Source organism: Quercus lobata, chromosome 4, assembly GCF_001633185.2.
Source record: "Quercus lobata isolate SW786 chromosome 4, ValleyOak3.0 Primary Assembly, whole genome shotgun sequence".
NCBI lineage: Eukaryota > Viridiplantae > Streptophyta > Magnoliopsida > Fagales > Fagaceae > Quercus > Quercus lobata.
In genome coordinates, this window is record NC_044907.1 from 76,927,535 (window position 1) to 76,945,305 (window position 17,771).

Here is a 17,771-nt window from a genome sequence, read left to right on the forward strand (position 1 = left end):
TCTCCTCTCAGTACCAAAGTTCTCTCTCTGATACAAGACTTATCTTAGAGGTTTTAATAGTTGAAGGGTTGTAGTCTATTATTAGTTGTTGTTTTCCTTTTTCTGTTTTAAATAAGTAAATTTATAAAATTAATGAAAAGCAGAAACACACAGTAGTGCAATCTAGTACTTATTTTTTTTTCTTAACATAATTTGATGCAACGAATCTGTTTAGTGTTTCCATTTTTTTCAAATAAGTTTTGAAAATTTTTTGAATAGGAACAACCATTTTTTTGTAATTTTTATTTGTATTTTTATTTTTATTGAAGTTTATAATTGAATTAATAATCAGTTTCGGTAAGAAATTATGATTATTTTTGAATGGATTGAGAGTAGTTATAAATGGGTTGAAGTAATTTAAAATGGACTCTTAAAGCCCAACAAGGCTAGCCCATATAGGGAAGGGATGCTCAGAATTTATAATCTAAAGGCCAAAATGGCCCATTAGCATTAATTTTTGAAATATTTAGCAACAGAGCACTGTTTCGGAAATAATTAGGGAAATACCACTTTTTCGGGCCCTATAGCGGCGTTTTCCTGCAAATTTTTTTTATAAGTCCCATAACAGGTTCAAAGGGCCCTATAGTGGCGTTTTTAAGCCCTATAGTGACGTTTTTGGGCCCTATAGCGGCGTTTTCCTGCAAATTTTTTTTATAAGTCCCATAACAGGTTCAAGGGGCCCTATAGTGGCGTTTTTAAGCCCTATTGTGACGTTTTTGGGCCCTATAGCGGCGTTTTCCTGCAAATTTTTTTTATAAGTCCCATAACAGGTTCAAGGGGCCCTATAGTGGCGTTTTTAAGCCCTATAGTGATGTTTTTGGGCCCTATAGCGGCGTTTTCCTGCAAAATTTTTTTATAAGTCCCCATAACAGGTTCAAGGGGCCCTATAGTGGCGTTTTTTAAGCCCTATAGTGACGTTTTCAGGCCCTATAGCGGCGTTTTCGGAAAAAGTGGTACTTCCCTAATTATTTCCGAAACAGTGCTCTGTTGCTAAATATTTCAAAAATTAATGCTAATGGGCCATTTTGGCCTAATCTAAACATATTCCTCTCGTTCCCGTACATGTGTGCCCTGGTCCCACCTACGAGTAAGATTTTATTTTTTTACTTTTTTGTTGAGGAACGGTAAGATATTGTTTTGATACCATTTTATAGAGCGTGATGGACATTACACTATAAATAGTTTTAAAAATGTTGCCCAAAAATGAGAAAAATAAATGGTTTAAATTGGAGACCCTAGCCTTAACATAAAATTAGAGCATGTGAAATCTAATTAGGATGACATTTGACATATTCCTCTCTCTCTCTCTCTCTCTCTCCTTATGTGTTTTAGATTGGGGATTTTATATTTGACTTTGTGTTACCCATTAAGAAGTGGGTTAGGTGTGGGATAACAAGTTTATAACGTGTCAATTCAATTTGTAAGTTTTTAATATAAAAAATGCTACATCACTTAAGGAGATACATGTCATTAGTACATAGGTATTAATACTAACTATAATTGATGGAAGGACTAATGAAGCTCATTTTTCAAAACTTGAAAGACCAACAAAAGTCACTTAAAATTTGAGGGGCTAATTGCACTCATTGGACAAACTTCAAGAACCGATATATAGAATGACTTTACTTTGTATCGAACGAGGGTATATGTGAAATATTAAGTTTGGAAATGTAAAGAGACATTACTTAAAAAAATTTATTTAGTAAAATACAAAAATTTGATAAAATCTTTGTTTGATATATCATTAGCGTGGGAGAGAGAGGATTTGAACTTAGACCTTTTTGTTGAACACACATTAGATCATGCCATTTAGATCACCTAAAGTCATTGGCAATAACTTTACAATATATGGTCTGGATTTCATATAAATAAAATTGTGGATTTGCTTAATCTCTATCATTGTCTTTAACATAAAGAATAGGTTCAATGATACAAATTTTACTACAACTTGTTCAAATAGCAGATCATGAGTAATAGAAAATAAAGTGGTGCTATTGGGCTAGTGGTAAATCCATATGATTATAATTGTTCACTACTCATAACCTGCCATTTTAACAAGTTTGTAAACATTTTTGTTTTTGTAACAAAATTGTAATTTAAAATCACAATCAGGGAGATCACTTGCACTAAGATAACAATGATTTGAAGTCAAATATATATATGGAGTATCATCTTTAACAACTGAATGACGTCTTTTGCATTGAATTTGGAAAAGAAAATTAATCACATTTCATGGACTATATTGTCCCACATTGTTCAAAATCATGACTACTTTTTTTTAATGGAAAATTATGACTAAAATGATGAATTTTCAAAATACTAATCATGCCAAATGACAAACTTTCATATTTTGACTGTAGCAGGGTATCGGTATTTATTATGGTCTGTTCTACGCTCGTGTTGTTGACTCGAGTAGGGTAATGGGGTAGACCGATGAGATTAATGATTCAATTCCTTTTTTTTTTTTTTTTTCATCGCAGCCTGAGTTAATCTCAATCTTAAGTCTTAACTTCACAATTCAAATATATTTACGGAAAAACTTATGTACAGTTCCTTAAGTTTTGTATACAGTACTACCATGTACTTGAGTCTTAGCGTAATGATCACTCCATAAGTATAAAGTTTTTGTGGAGAGGGAGGAAGGGACAAAGTTTAAGTCTTTAGGAAAGAGTTTCATGTACATATACACTTAAATTAGGCTAAAGTAGAATGTTTATCTAGTATTAAAAAAAAAAAAGTTCTACAATTAAATTTAAACATAGTTATATTGACCAATAAAACGCAGATAATATTATACATTTCAAGGACAATTAAATTTGTTAGGTTTTTAGACCCCTTAACACAATATGTTTAACCTAATATTAAGCCAAGTTGATTAACAAGTTTGTTGTAAGGACTCGATTTTTAACGACCCATGAACGACGTTGGGCTCGCATGTAAAAGGCCCCAACAATATGATTTGTAGAGAGTGGGCCTGAAATGTATGACCTTGGGCACAGGTGAACGGTTTAGTCGTAGTTCCTACGGGAATTTATGTATGGACGGGCTTGGCTTGACTAGCTAAACCCTCCATTAGCAAGGGTTGTAAGCCTTAAGCTTCGTCGGCCCCAAAAAACCCCCCTTTAGCTTTGTTTTCTTCTCCTTTTATACTACTGTTCCATTCCCCTTTTTGTGTCCATGTGTTAATTTTGCTTTTTGGGGTGCAGGCCTGTCCAGTCAACCCATACCTAGAGTGGTTGGGGGTTGCTGGAAAAGCATAAGGGCATGGTTTTGAGTATGGGCTTGTCAGATGCAGAATTCTGTATTACTGTGTTGGAGGCTTTTTCCCTTGCCCTGCCCCTGTACCGAGTTTGCCTCTTTTCTCCAGGTTTTTTGGGAGGTGCTGAGCATAAGATCGTCCTCGGCCATGTCCTCGTACCCTTTTTGGGCTTTCATTAGGTGTCCTCGGAGATAGCTTTTCCTCGGCTTAGGCCTTGGGCCCAAACGAGGAGTGGGCTTGGGCTACAAATTATTAGGCCCCACAATAGCCCCTCAAAATCCTGCTGCCCGACTTTAGTTGGGGAGGAGGGTTTTGATTATGTTGGGATCACATCATGACTCGCTCAGATTCTGTACTTCATCGATGTCTGTGCCTTTCCATTTGCATAGAAGATGCACCGAGTTATAAGAGGCACCCCTTTAACTTTTAGTCACGCGGCGTTCTTTGATGCTACAGTGCTCGAGACGCGCCTTCACGAGGATCTTTTAATTTTATGGTTGCAGATGGTGTTGGAGACCGAGCCAAGTCCTTCTTGTCCGTAGAGTTCTTTGGAACTCTACGTAAATTAAATATCTCCTCCTTTCCCTTTAAATAAGTAGGATAGGAGGTTACTCCTCTTACATACAAACCCTTCGGTTTTCTTCACAACCGTAATCCTTCAGCCATAATCAGAGTCTCCATATCTAGTGCTTCCCACCCTTAGTGCAATATGCCTAAGGCACGTGCAGGGGTGAAGGAACTACACCCACCACAGAGGCACCGGGTCCCTCCGAGACTCAAGGTGAGGTGGTCTGGACAGGGTAGACACAGACTCAAGATGATCTTCCATCTTGGTAAGGTGGGGATGGTATCTTTACCTCTTTTAGCCAAAATCCGAAGCAGGTACTAGTCGCGTCAGATTCTTGACGCGTCAGAAGTAAGGTTTTCCGCCATCAGCGCCGTCTGCTCTATCGCAAGCGCGATTATACGGAGGCTCCTCAACTTCCGGCTCCCTGCACCTTTTCTTCAACGGTGCTAGCCTGGAGTCAGGTTCCCTACACCTTTTCTTCAACGGTGCTAGCCCCAAGTTGGGCTCTTTGGCTGCCTGAGTTATAGGCATGTAAAAGTGTTGAGGAATGGTTTCCTTAAACAATATCTTGGAACAGCAGCCTACCTCTCCTCTGCACTTCTTCTTCGGCTTTCTCTTCATTCCCTTTTATCTTTTCTTTTCGCTTATGTAGTTAGCTTTAGTTGAAGCTTATTCCAGCTTTTCGTTGTACGCTGTACTATTTCTTTGTCTTAATAAAAGATGAATTTATTTCTTTCTAAATACTTTTCCCTTCGGCAGCAATTACTTTGTGAACGGGTGCGCTATGTATGTATCTTCCTTTAGTGATGCTTAGAGCAGGAAACCTTGAAACAGAACCTTACCAATCTGAATTTATCGGCATTATCAAGTATAATAATGATAATTCCCAGCAAGTTAAACTCATGAAACTAACCGAGATAACGGCTTAATGCCCCGTAATGCAACTGTCTGAGAACGATAAATACTAAATATACCCTCCGAGGGGGCTGCCGAGCAGCGAGGGGCTTTGGCTGTGTTTTGATAACACCTGACCCTATAACAGTTGCACAAATTCCCTTGGTATCGAGGATCCGAGGGTAGGCTGCGGATTTCAGTCGGTCTAGGAATTAACCCAACTATCAATGGGTAACTCTCATCTGGGGTAGACTCTTAGGGCCATATAACGTCCAGGCTGTGTCCAAACCCTGCACTTTTCCTCTTAAGTAGTTGGTTTCCCCAGAGGCTTGAGTCCGAGGACCATATAAGATTCTGTCCAAAACTTGTAGTTTTTCGTCTAAGTAGTTGGTTTCCCCAGACGCTTGAGTCCGAGGACCATACAAGGCCTTGGTTCTGTCCAAAACTTGTAGTTTTTCTTCTAAGTAGTTGGTTTCCCCAGAGGCTTGAGTCTGAGGACCATACAAGGCCTTGGTTCTGTCCAAAACTTGTAGTTTTTCATCTAAGTAGTTGGTTTCCCTAGAGGCTTGAGTCCGAGGACCATACAAGGCCTTGGTTCTGTCCAAAACTTGTAGTTTTTCGTCTAAGCAGTTGGTTTCCCCAGAGGCTTGAGTTCGAGGACCATACAAGGCCTTGGTTCTGTTCAAAACTTGTAGTTTTTCTTCTAAGTAGTTGGTTTCCCCAGAGGCTTGAGTCCGAGGACCATACAAGGCCTTGGTTCTGTCCAAAACTTGTAGTTTTTCTCTAAGTAGTTTTCCCCAGAGGCTTGAGTCCGAGGACCATACAAGGCCTTGGTTCTGTCCAAAACTTGTAGTTTTTCCTAAGTAGTTGGTTTCCCCAGAGGTTTGAGTCCGAGGACCATACAAGGCCTTGGTTTTGTCCAAAACTTGTAGTTTTTCTTCTAAGTAGTTGGTTTCCCCAGAGGCTGAGTTCGAGGACCATACAAGGCCTTGGTTTGTCCAAAACTTGTAGTTTTTCGTCTAAGTAGTTGGTTTCCCCAGAGGCTTGAGTCCGAGACCATACAAGGCCTTGGTTCTGTCCAAAACTTGTAGTTTTTCGTCTAATAGTTAGTTTCCCCAAGGCTTGAGTCCGAGGACCATACAAGGCCTTGGTTCTGTCCAAAACTTGTAGTTTTTCGTCTAAGTAGTTGGTTTCCCCAGAGGCTTGAGTCCGAGGACCATACAAGGCCTTGGTTCTGTCCAAAACTTGTAGTTTTTCGTCTAAGTAGTTGGTTTCCCCAGAGGCTTGAGTCCGAGGACCATACAAGGCCTTGGTTCTGTCCAAAACTTGTAGTTTTTTTTCTAAGTAGTTGGTTTACCCAGAGGCTTGAGTCCGATGACCATACAAGGCCTTGGTTTTGTCCAAAACTTGTAGTTTTTTGTCTAAGTAGTTGGTTTCCCCAGAGGATTGAGTCCGAGGACCATACAAGACCTTGGTTCTGTCCAAAACTTGTAGTTTTTCTTCTAAGTAGTTGGTTTCCCCAGAGGCTTGAGTCTGAGGACCATACAAGGCCTTGGTTCTGTCCAAAACTTGTAGTTTTTTGTCTAAGTAGTTGGTTTCCCCAGAGGCTTGAGTCCGAGGACCATACAAGACCTTGGTTCTGTCCAAAACTTGTAGTTTTTCTTCTAAGTAGTTGGTTTCCCCAGAGGCTTGAGTCCGAGGACCATACAAGGCCTTGGTTCTGTCCAAAACTTGTAATTTTTCTTCTATGGGAATTAGCTCTTCGACCGAGCCCCTAGAACCATCTGCGCGGCTGACGCTATAAAGCGTAGCCCCTAGTCAAGAATCATAGCCCCTAATGGAACTTTACGCTAGAACACCATAACCGGCTGGTAGAAATGACAAGGGAACTGTCTCGAACTATCGCCTATGCCAAGACACAAACCCTTTCCCACAGACGGCGCCAATTGTAAGGACTCGATTTTTAACCACCCATGAACGACATTGGGCTCGCATGTAAAAGGCCCCAACAATATGATTTGTAGAGAGTGGGCCTGAAAGGTATGACCTTGGGCACAGGTGAACAGTTTAGTATTAGTTCCTACGGGAATTTATGTATGGACAGGCTTGGCTTGACTAGCTAAACCCTCCATTAGCAAGGGTTGTAAGCCTTAAGCTTCGTCGGCCCCAAAAAACCCCCCTTTAGCTTTGTTTTCTTCTCCTTTTATACTAGTGTTCCATTCCCCTTTTTGTGTCCACGTGTTAATTTTGCTTTTTGGGGTGCAGGCCTGTCCAGTCAACCCATACCTAGAGTGGTTGGGGGTTGCTGGAAAAGCACAAGGGCATGGTTTTGAGTATGGGTTTGTCAGATGCAGAATTCTGTATTACTGTGTTGGCGGCTTTTTCCCTTTCCCTGCCCCTGTACCAAGTTTGCCTCTTTTCTCCAGGTGTTTTGGGAGGTGCTGAGCATAAGATCGTCCTCGGCCATGTCCTCGTGCCCTTCTTGGGCTTTCATTAGGCGTCCTCGGAGACAACTTCTCCTCGGCTTAGGCCTTGGGCCCAAACGAGGAGTGGGCTTGGGCCACAAATTATCAGGCCCCACATTTGTTGTTCAAGTCTAGGTTAAACAATTATGAGTAAAACAGATATAATGCGGAAAGTAAAGAACACAAAGATTTGATGACCCGGGAAAACCAAACCAGTAAAAAACCTGAGGAGGATTTAACCTAACTATTCTCAAGATAAAAACAAATCCACTATAGAAAAAATTGAAGTTTACAAAAGGAGAACTTATTGACACGACCACGTGCAAGCTCTAAGTCCACGGACTACTTCTTTTTTAGATCTGTAGCAACCACAAGTTCTCCTACTTGTGACTTTGAGACTCCACTCAAAGGTTTTGGATCTCCTCAAATGTTCTTTATGCAGCAACTGAAACAACCATCAGTTCTTGATGTGAATCTTGATTTTGATAGCTCTATGTGTGTGTTTGAAGGTACAAACCTCTCAGGTCTTACAAAAGACTCAACAAAGACCTCTAAAACGTAGTTAGAGTTTTTCCTTTTATAATAGGAGTGAAACACTTAACCCTACACATCATATGGTCTTGGGCTGTGTTTGAAAATACTGCAGAAAATTTCTGATCTACGATTCTCAATTGATCAAGTCTATTCTTCAATCGATCGAGCCGTGCAGAATTGAACAGTGATTTCCTACAATTACTCGATTCCAAACTTACATTAAAACAAACTTTAAGTAAGTCTAAATCTAGACTAAATGTTTTGATCATGATTTGCCAACATATACAAAATGAAGTTCTAATACATTTAGTTTCTAAAGTCTTAGAACCTAATAGTAATAATTTTATAAGATTTTTGTTTAATATATCATTAGCATGGGAGAGGGAGGATTTGAACTTAAACGTAGTTTCAAAAAAAAAAAAAAAAAAAAAAAACTTAGACGTCTTTGTTGAACATACATTAGAACATACCATTTGTCCTAAAGTCATTGGCAATAACTTTATAATATATGGTCTGAATTTCATATAAATAAAATTGTGAATTTGTGTAATCTCTATCATTGTCTTTAACATAAAGAATAGGTTCAATGATACAATTTTTTCTACAACTGGTTGAAGTAGCAAATCATGATTAGTAGAAAATAAAAGCGGTGCTATTGTACTAGTGGTGAATCCATACAATTATGATTGTTCACTGCTCATAATCTGCTATTTTAACAAGTTTGTGAATTTTTTTGTGTTTGTAGCAAAATTGTAAATTAAAATCACAATCAGGGAGATCACTTGCACTAAAATAACATTGATTTGAAGTCAAATATATATATATATATATATATATATGAGATGGGTTCAAGTTACACCTAGTGTAACTCCACAAGAGTTACACCTTTTTTAAACCTTAGATTTCCAAAATGATCTAACGGTCAAAAAAAAAAATCATCATTTTTACATCATTAAATACTTACCTAATTAATAACATCCTTATTATCTCTCTCCTTATTAAATATTTCTATGTGTCTCCTTTTTCTCTCTCCAATTTCTAATGCTTACCTAATTGATTTGCAACGTAGACACAACATTTATCTTATAAAGTTAAGTTCTTAACACATTCTTCTCCCAAAAAAAAAAAAAAAAAAAAACAATGGTGCATACTGTGTAACGGCCATCTTTTGTGCCGAGATAAGCTTATCCTTAGGCTTCCTCCAACTCAAAGGGATCTGTTTAATAATCTCTGCTTCTTCAATCCAAAAAATTTCCTCAACTATTGCACTCTTCGATCATTTAGCATTACAATAGGTGATTGAATTTTAAATCTCAATTACCAAAAACGTTGTATTACTTGTGATGGTAAAAGTAAAAAATAATGGTAGAAGTTGAGAACTTGACATAATCACATAGAACAAATTTAAATAATAAAAAAATTCAATTTAGATGGATAGAAGAAATAATGAACCCGCACTCTGTATGAACCAAAAATAAAAAATAAAAGCAATACATACAGAGTAAAGAATGAACGATTTGCAGCTCCAGGTGAATATCTTCCTAAAAATGATGAGGAAAACGATAGAGTTTTTATTGAGGGGAGAAAAAAAAGGACAAAGCATAGAAAGTGGAGAGAAAAAAAAGGAGACACAGAAATATTTAATAAGGAGAGAGATAATGAAGATGCTATTTGTAAGGACACAATTTAGTACCGAACCAAAACAGTATTGGGTTCGTACGTAAAGGGCCCAGACAATATGATTTTTAGAGCGTGGGTGTAAAGAACTAGGCTAACCGTAATCTATCCTCAAAAGACTCACTTTCATGAACGTTCAAGGTTTTTCAGTTGATACCCTGGATATTTCCCCTTATTGACTAATACAAATCCCTTTTTCTCTTCTCCCTTTCTTCTCTCTACTTTTCGTCTCTTGTTCTTTTTTTTTTTTTTTTTTTTGGTCTCCTCCTCCTTCCATGTTCTTCTTTTAGTTTATATACTCCCCTTTGCGTTCCATCCTTACCGCACACGTGTAGGTTGGACTCGGAGGATCCCTTTCTGTCCCATCCTGTTCCCCTGGGAACTTCCTATGGGCAGCTGTAAGGCTGCTTCCTTACTGCTCAAGTATCACCTCCACATTAATGCGACCAGAGAGTTAGTTGGGAGGTCATTAATGCGGAGGCAGCTGTTGTTACTGATATTTGTTGGCCTTATCTCTTTCATCCGTAGTCGGTTACTCTTATCCTTTATGGTGACCTAATTCCGGGATCGAATCGCAGTAAGACCACGTCCCAGCCTTCCTCGGACGCGATCGTCCTCGGACGCATACTGCCGAGGAGTATGGTGTCTTCGGATGGGCACACGTCCTTGGATGGGCCTCAGGCCCCACAACCCTGAATCAATTCCAAACCCTACGGGCCCATTAATCGACCGGCCCCCACAATAGCCCCTCAAAATCCTACTTTTCGATTCCTCGGGAGAAAAGGTGGATTTTGACGTCATAAGCCTGCGCCTGAGCGCGTTTTGGGGCATGCCCCTGACGCTTCAGTACCCTGATTTTGGCAGCATTTAATTCTGACAACTCCCTTGTCTCCCACGTTCGACGGTGAGATCCAAATCGAACGGCAAGGGATTCCTCTTATTTCGTGAGCGGGAATTTTACCGCTCACAGTCCTTACATGACTATAAAGGCGTTCCCTAACTAAACCTACACCTTACCTTTGATGACTACGTGGTTCCAGAGCTTATACATCGAATCTGCCTTCTTTCAGGCTTCGTTATTTTCCCGGCGATTACAAATAGTCGTACGTTGTCCGAGGTCCTTCCCTTGAACCTGTAAGTTTCCTTGAAGCTTCTACCATTTTTGTTTATAGCCAAAAATCCTTTTCTACTAAGTTTTTTAGAAAAATGGGGAAACAAAAGAATCCCTTTCGACGTCTTGTTGAATCCGAGGAGGGTATTAGAAATTTCCGTTCTAAGTACAAGATTCCTCCAACGGTGGGATTGAGGTATGCAGCCCAAGGGGAGTGGGTTGATGCCAGGCAGACCGGGGAAGTAGTTATCCCCATGATTGCCTTTATCGAGGGCGGGATGACTATTCCCATGGGTAGTATCACCAGGGGTTACCTCAACTTTTTTAGGCTATCCCCTACTCAATGTGCTCCCAATATGTTTAGGATTTTGGGAAGTGTAGACGCTCTGAATCAGAGAATGGATTTAAAGCTAACCCATCACGACGTGAATTGGGTGTACAGCCTCCACCGCCTAGCTGATCAGGACTATTATCTCAAATCGAGATATCCTGAAGTGAGGCTAATTCAGTGCCTCCCCACTTCAAATAAGAACCTAAAAGAAGATTTCCTTATTTTTTATGGAGAATGGCATGATGGTCTACCTTGCCCCACAGTAGAGGGAACACCAGGTGGGTGCAAAGTTATAGACCTATGCTCGTTAGCTCATGAGCGCATTTTACCTTCCTTTATTATTCTTGCATATCACAATTTTAACTTTAGAATCAACGGTTTTGCAGATAGACGCTACACAAAACCCAATCTCAGACTAGTCAACAAGGCTAGCCTAGATAGCTTATTGAAAGCTGAAATATACGTGAACGAGGCTGATGGCCAGTTACGGGCAGCACATTTAATTCTTGGCTATACCCCCCTTTCTTTTGGCTTTCAGGCGCCGAAGTGCGTGATTAGGGCACGCGATCCTCGGCTTCATCGTATCAGCGTTGCCCACGAAGGGTTTATTGTTCCAGAGGGTATTCCACCTCCCGAACACACACCTCTCACAGAACCTCTTTCTGTGGCCAGCTTCTCGGCGGAACCTTCTTCGCCCTCATTTTCCCTTAAGAAAAAGGGAACCAATAGGAGAAGGAAAGGGGGAAAAGATAAGGAAAGCATCGTAACAGTATCTGAATCCACGGACAATTTCGGGATTTTCGATCAACCCATAAGCCCCGAGGAAAATCCTGACGATATGGGGATACAAAGGAAACCTCAGAAAAGCTTGATGGAACTGATGGAAGGTCCACCGGGAAAGTCTGTACCTGCTAAGACAGTACCATCCCCGGCTTCATCTCTCTCAGCCAGGTCTCCCCCTCCCGTTCCTCGCCAACCCCCTCGATCATCTCAGCAACCAGCGCTGCCCAGCGCTGTCGAGCAGGAAAAACACAAGGCTCAGAAGGGTAAGGAGGTGGCAGATGCGAGCAAGTCTCATCCCATTCGAGAGGAAGATGTCCAACGAGCTGCAAAGCAGCAGAAAACTAGGCATCCCGCCACGCGGGGCCATGAGAAACCCGATTCCCCACATCCTGATTCACAAGCGTGGCTGCCAGCTCCTATGCTCGGTGGGGAGACCCTGCGAGACGATGCCTCTATAAGGGACTACAATGGCGGCATTGGGTGTCATGTAGCCTCGGCCATAGAGGAAGCCTTATTACTCCCAAAGGATATGGCTAAGATGAAGAATATGAGGAAGAATCAAATCATCCTTGACAACAAGCGATACTTGGGCATGGTGAGAAGCTGTCTTTTACCCTGTCTCATTCTATAATTTTTACCTACTCATGCGCACTTTTTATTAATCCACGAAGCTGCCCCATCCCTCCATTTTTTACAGATCATTCAAAATACTTTCAAGCTAGACGAGATGCTCAATGCTTGCTCCAACCAGCTAGATGGCGAAAGGAAAAGAAGGGTAACGGCTGCACAGACTTTGTCCAAATCTGAACAGGATTTAGTCGACGTAAGGAAGAAACTACAGGTCGAAGAAGAAGCTCGCAAGAGTGCCGAATTGACATCAGTAGGATACTAGAAGCAAGCCGAAGAACAAGCAAAGCTTCTTCGCGAGGCGAATGCCGAACTGAAGAAGACTCGGGAGCAAGTTCTTGTTCTTAAGAAGCATTTAGAAGAAACTCAGAAGCTAAGGGAGCAAGCCGAAAGACTCAGAGAACAAGCCGAGCAGGCGAAAAGCAAGTTCGAACAGGCAACGAATGAAGCCGAGCAGAGGGGCTACGAAATTGGGGTGGCTGAAACGGAGAAAGCTTTAAGAGCTGAGGTTCCGGAGGTGTGCCGTATCTACTGCACGAGAACTTGGAACGAGGCTCTTAACGCTGCTGGGGTTGAAGCCTCGTTTGAGCTACGTAAGCCAGAGAATATATATTACCCCGAAGCGATACGCTCCTTAGCTCCTCAGCCGTACCAGACTGACACTTCTCCACCAGCTATTAATCCTAATGAGGGGATTTTGCCTCGCAATTCCTCTCCAGGAGCTTCCCCAAACAAATCCAATACTGCTTCGAAGGCAGAGACGGCCTCACAAGGCTTTCAACAAGAATTGGACTCCACGGTTTTATCAACCGGGGGTGTTTAATGATTGAAAATAGAGAAGTATATTTGTAATTTTGAATAGACACTTAATGGAGGGCTTTACCGCTTACTTTATTATCGTTCTGACAGATCCAAGTTACTTTCACAATCTTTTTCTTTGTCGTTATAATTTTGTATGGGCTCATTTTGACCACCTTTTTCATTGCACATCAATCTTGCATTCGAAGCTTTCTCTTTCTGACTCCATAACGAGTGTCCGTAGGGCATTATTTTCATCAAGTTTATGATTTTAAAAAAAATTCATCACAATTATATTCATCATTTAGTACTTCAATATACGACTTAGAAGATCAATTTCTACGAGCTGCGGTCCGAGGATCTGGCATAATTTAATTTCTGTTTAACAATACAGTATGAACGATAAAATATTAACTTCCACTAAGTTTGCGATCCGAGGACCTGGCATAGCTTAGTTTCTGTTTAATAATTTAGCATGAATGATATGATGTTAATTTCCACTAAGTTTTGCGATCCAAGGACCTAGCATAACTTAGTTTCTGTTTAACAATTCAATATCATAGGATGTTAATTTCCACTAAGCTTGCGATCCGAGGACCTAGCATAACTTAGTTTCTGTTTAACAATTCAATATGATAGGATGTTAATTTCCACTAAGCTTGCGATCCGAGGACCTAACATAACTTAGTTTCTGTTTAACAATTCAATATGATAGGATGTTAATTTCCACTAAGCTTGCGATCCGAGGACCTGGCATAACTTAGTTTCTGTTTAACAATTCAATATGATAGGATGTTAATTTCCACTAAGTTTGTGATCCGAGGACCTGGCATAACCTAGTTTCTGTTTAACAATTCAATATGATAGGATGTTAATTTCCACTAAGTTTGCGATCCGAGGACCTGGCATAACCTAGTTTCTGTTTAACAATTCAATATGATAGGATGTTAATTTCCACTAAGTTTGCGATCCGAGGACCTGGCATAACCTAGTTTCTTTTTAACAATTCAATATGAAAGGATGTTAATTTCCACCAAGTTTGCGATCCGAGGACCTGGCATAACCTAGTTTCTGTTTAACAATTCAGTATGATATGACAGGATGCAAAATTTACAGGATGCATATTTGACATAAGTTAAAAGAGAATATTTGAATTGAAACTGCTTACTAATAATAATACCTTCTGAGATTATTTACATTCCAGGGATGGAGTACAGATTTTTCATCTAGGTCCTCTAGATAGTAAGCCCCTATTCCTGCTACAGAAGTAATCCGATATGGTCCCTCCCAATTGGGTCCCATTTTTCCCCAATTTGGATTCTTAGTGGCCCCCAGGACTTTTCTCAGCATCAGATCTCTTATGGTTAACGGCCTCATCTTCACATTGCTGTCGTAGCCTTGCTTGAGTTTGTGTTGGTAGTAAGCCAGCCGAACCATCGCGCTTTCCCTTCGTTCTTCAATTAGGTCTAAAATTTTTTCCAGCATCGCATCGTTATCACTTGAAGAGAATGCACTGGTCTTTAACGTTGGGAATCCAGTTTCCAAGGGAATAATGGCCTCGGCCCCATAAGTCATAGAAAAGGGAGTTTCTCCTGTCGAACGTCGGGGAGTTGTCCGATATGTCCAAAGCACATGTGGCAGTTCTTCCACCCATTTCCCTTTCGCGTCATCCAGTCTCTTCTTAAGCCCATTAACGATAACTTTGTTAACAGCTTCAGCTTGCCCATTGCCTTGCGGATAAGCTGGAGTGGAATATCTATTTCTTATTCCCAGTTCTGAACAATATTTCCTAAAAGCATTGCTATCGAACTGGAGCCCGTTGTCCGAAACAAGAGCTCGTGGGATTCCAAATCGCGTAACAATGTTTTTCCAGACAAACTTCTTCACATCTACATCCCTGATATTCGCTAAGGGCTCAGCTTCAACCCATTTAGTGAAGTAGTCTGTGCCGACCAGCAGGTACTTCTTGTTTCCTATAGTTTTAGGAAAAGGGCCGACAATGTCCAGCCCCCATTGCGCAAAAGGCCAAGGGCTTGAGAGTGGGTTAAGAACTCCTCCTGGTTGGTGAATATTCGGAGCATATCTTTGACACTGGTCGCATTTCTTAACGTACTCCTGCGCTTCTCTATGCATATTCGGCCACCAATAGCCCTGCGTTAGTGCTCGGTATGATAGAGACCTCCCTCCTGTATGGCTCCCACAAATGCCCTCATGCAACTCTTCCAGGATTGATTCAGCTGTTTCAGGAGGCACACAGAGCAAGTATGGTCCAGAGAAAGACCGTCTGTACAGCTTTTTATCCTCGGACAACCAGTACCGAGGTGCTTTTCTTCGTACTTTCTCGGCTTCCACCCTGTCCTCGGGCAATGTGTCACTTTCGAGAAATTTTAACATAGGGTCCATCCAATTTGGCGACGAATTAACTTGACGAATTTGGCAAACCTCCTTTGCTGGTGAAGTGGGGGTACACAAGTCTTCGACGATAATTATCCGAGAGAAATTTCGTACTGAGGAGGTGGCAAGGGTCGCCAAGGAGTCAGCGTGGGTATTCTCCCCTCGTGGAATATGTAATACGTCGAAAGATTCGAACTCAGTTCGCATTTTCCTGACCCGGTCCAGGTATCCTTGCATCCTTGGGTCTCTGGCCTCCAGTTCTCCGGTAACCTGGCCGACGACCAGCCTTGAGTCCGAGAACAGTTTCACCGCCTTTCCACCCATTTTACGGACCATACTCATTCCCATTATCAAAGCTTCGTACTCTGATTCATTGTTAGTGGCCGCGAACCCTAGCCTTAACGATTTTTCTATGATGACTTCTTCAGGGGACATCAAAACCAATCCCAATCCGGCCCCCCTCTGGTTTGCGGCCCCATCCACGTACACTTTCCACACAGACCCTCCTTGGGTGGATATCACTCCAACCTATTTTCCATCCATGTGATCTTGATTCCTACTAATTTCCTCAGGCACTCAGCGAATTCAGCTACCAGATCGGCGAGAACTTGACCTTTTACAGAGGTGCGGGGCAGGTACTTGATATCGAAAGCACCCAGAATCGTCCCCCACTTGGCAATTCTGCCGGTGTAGTCGGCACTTTTGAGTATAGATTTAAGAGGCCATTGGGTCAAAATAACTACAGTGTGAGCTTGAAAATAGTGCGGAAGTTTGCGTGTTGCATGAACCACCGCCAGTATAGCCTTTTCCAATGATTGATATCTCACCTCGGCTTCATGGAGGGACTTACTTACATAATAAACTGGCCTTTGAACGCCGTTGTCTTCTCGAATCAAGACGAAACTGACTGCGTGAGGAGCTACTGCCAAGTAGGCATACAACACCTCATCCACCTCAGGGCTAGACATGATCGGTGGCTTGGATAAATAGTCTTTCAACTGTTGGAACGCCTCAGCGCACTCTTTGGTCCATTCGAATCCTTGCCACTTATGTAGCAGGCGGAAAAAAGGACGACACCTCTCAGCTGACCTGGAGATGAACCGGTTCAATGCAACAGTCATCCCAGTCAACTTCTGCACCTCTTTTGGGTTCCGGGGCACCTGCAAATCGTTAATAGCCCTAATCTGGTCTGGATTCACCTCAATTCCTCTATGGGTCACCATGTACCCCAAGAATTTCCCGGAGCCTACACCAAAGGAGCACTTTGAAGCGTTTAGGCGCAATTTGTGCTCTCTCAATATCCCAAAGATGTTAGTAAGGTCCCCCACATGTTCAGCTACTACTTTACTTTTCACGACCATATCATCAATATAAACTTCAATACTTCTGCCCAGCTGTGGCTCAAACATTTTTGTCATCATGCGTTGGTAGGTAGATCCAGCATTTTTCAAGCCGAAAGGCATCACCTTGTAATGGTAGTTCCCAATCGGGGTCACGAAAGCGGTTTTTTCCTGATCATCGACAGCCAGCGGTATTTGGTGATATCCTTGGAAGGTATCCAAGAAACTCATCCTAGGGTGGCCCACGGTTGCATCCACCAATTGGTCAATCTTGGGCATAGGAAATGGGTCTTTAGGGCAGGCCTTATTAAGATTGGTGAAATCAACGCACACTCGCCATTTCCCTGTTTTCTTCTTTACTACCACTGTATTGGCCAGCCATTGGGGATAAAAGAATTCTTTAATAGCTCCAACCTGTTTCAGCTTGGCGACTTCACTTCTGTCTGCCTCGGCATGCTCTTTCGATGGTCGCCGAGGGATTTGTCTCCTAGGGGGAATGGCAGGATTCACGTTGAGCCGGTGACAAATGAAACTTGGGTCTACTCTTGGGGCTTCATACGGGTCCCATGCAAAGACGTCCACATTGGCTCGGAGGAACTCCAGCAAACTCGCTTTCTCTTGCAGAGGCAGCTTAGCCCCAACCCGGAAGAATTTTTCTGGATCATCAGCGACAATCACCTTTTCCAGATCTTCACACTCCACCCCATTGGTTAGTATGTCTAAACCTAACGCTGGGGGCTTTAATTGCTATGACTCATTATCGGCTGTAGCCGAGGTTTCTGCCTCTGGCCGATGCTAAATGGCCGCTACTTGGCATTGCCGAGCAGCCGCTTGGTTCCCTACTATCTCCAGTACTTGGTCTCCGGATGGGTACTTCACCTTCTGATGTAGGGTGGACGAAACTGCTTTAAGTGTGTGAAGCCAAGGTCTGCCCAAGATAGCCGTATATGG